Source organism: Pipistrellus kuhlii, unplaced genomic scaffold (assembly GCF_014108245.1).
Source record: "Pipistrellus kuhlii isolate mPipKuh1 unplaced genomic scaffold, mPipKuh1.p scaffold_m20_p_1, whole genome shotgun sequence".
NCBI classification, from domain to species: Eukaryota; Metazoa; Chordata; class Mammalia; order Chiroptera; family Vespertilionidae; genus Pipistrellus; species Pipistrellus kuhlii.
In genome coordinates, this window is record NW_023425404.1 from 60,843,804 (window position 1) to 60,845,785 (window position 1,982).

Sequence of the window (1,982 nt, forward strand, 5' to 3'; positions counted from 1 at the left end):
CCAACACACCCTCCCCCCCCCCCCCCCCCATACACACACATTCACTCCTGGTACCCACTGCTTGTCTTAGGCAGGAGGTAATTTTGAGTTGCATTGACTAGACTGCTCCCAGGGTATTCTTGTGGTTATTTCATATATAGTTAAAAAATTTGATTACTTTTCATAATTTTTCTTAAATCTTTTACTTTATCAACAGATGTCAGGCAACTGTGAGGTCTTTGGGAATTTATAGAAAGATTTCAAGCTTATTCCCTATTCTTCTTCATCTAGATTTGGTTTCAATGGAAACACATACTTAGGTGATATACCATTTCTTGATAAAAATACTAATGAATTAACGATTTAATGGTTAACTTCCCCTTACCTAATTTCTATCAACAGGTGCCTGAATATTTTATTTAGAAAGTGGTTGTCAATAAATTACAATTATGAATCACTAGTTTTGCTGTCTTGTGAACATATGACTGGGCTGGTCATGGTATTCACAATGGTGCCCTCTCCTGCTGCCTACATTGCCCTGAAATGGGCCAAAAGCCTTACTTTTCCCAATACCAGGTTATAAATCTGAGTCTAGGTGCCACCTGGGAGAGCCCAGACTCACTGAAAGCATTTAAAGTTACGCAGGAAGAATTGGGAAAGTAAATTACTGTTGCACACTCAGCACATGAATCTTTCTTCCTTAACTTAACCTATTTCAACAACTTGATATCACTGTCATTTCCTAAGAAAGTAGGAATAAGAGTTTTCCAAATCTCTCCTAATAGAAAATTTGCCTATTTAAAATATATAAATAAATAAACTGCTTAGCAAGTAAGAAAGGTCTAGATTTTGGTAGAAGATATTTGGAATATTTTCTCTTCCATAGAGATCATTGACCTACTCCAGGTCCTTTATAATGCAGGCCACAGTATGGGTCATTATTATATTGAGTGTGCCATAGCTGTGAAAACACATATCTTCTCCAAAAACCTGCTTAGAGTATTATCATTGCATTCTCTGCTCTGGCATTAGGGCAAAGGACTATTTCCTAAGAAATCACATGGCAATGGAAGGGATTGCTTGCTGACTTGCTGATGAAACTAGCAGCTGGGTAGCAATCCTAGCACTTGTTGCTCTGGTTCTCTGTTCTCTCACAACCTAAAGCTGCATAAAATGAAAAGTCATGTGACAGGAAAGTCAGTCTATATTTTCAAGTGAATCATTTGAGGAATTGAAGTTGGTCAACTTTGCAAAGAAAAGAAAACAAAGCCCTCACATGCCCAAGCACTTTGAAGATGGTTATATGCAAGGAAGACAATTCCACAAATGTGAAAAGGAAAATTTCTGTACAGACACAGCATAATTCTAGTAGCTGAGATATTTCAACTAAAAAACAGCCTTCTAATTTTGAAGGAATACAGATACTTTATACAGTAAGGGAGAGGAGAATAATTTTATCCAGACTGAAGCAAGCAAAGGAAATAAAGAAAAATGGAAGTTGCAAAAGTGATCATTGCCAACACTTACTGAGCATTTAACATGTACCTGGCATTATTATAAGCACTGAAAATCGATTTTATAATTTATTCCTCATAATATCCCTAAAATGTAGGTATTATTATACTCACTACTTAAGAGGAATAACACTGAGAGAGGTTAAGTAATTTTCCCAAGATCATGTAGTTAAAGTGGCAGAGCTAGTTCTTTGGGATCACATTATCAAAAGAAGTTCTTATTGAGAATCAGTGTGGCAAAGTGGAGGAAGTCTTGGGGCAAGTTCTGACCAAAAAAGTAAGTGTTCGGATGGTTTGAGGAACAATTCATTTCTGTTGTAGTTAGAGTTTTTAGATAAACTCATTGGTGGCTACATTGGACTTGTTGGCAAATATTTGTTGATGTCTTGTTAAATCAGTTTGTTTTTGTGGCAGAGGCTGTGGATTTGCTCTTGCATGAATAGTTTAGGTCTTCTCTGTAGCCAGTTATCTTTCTAAATCATATCTTGG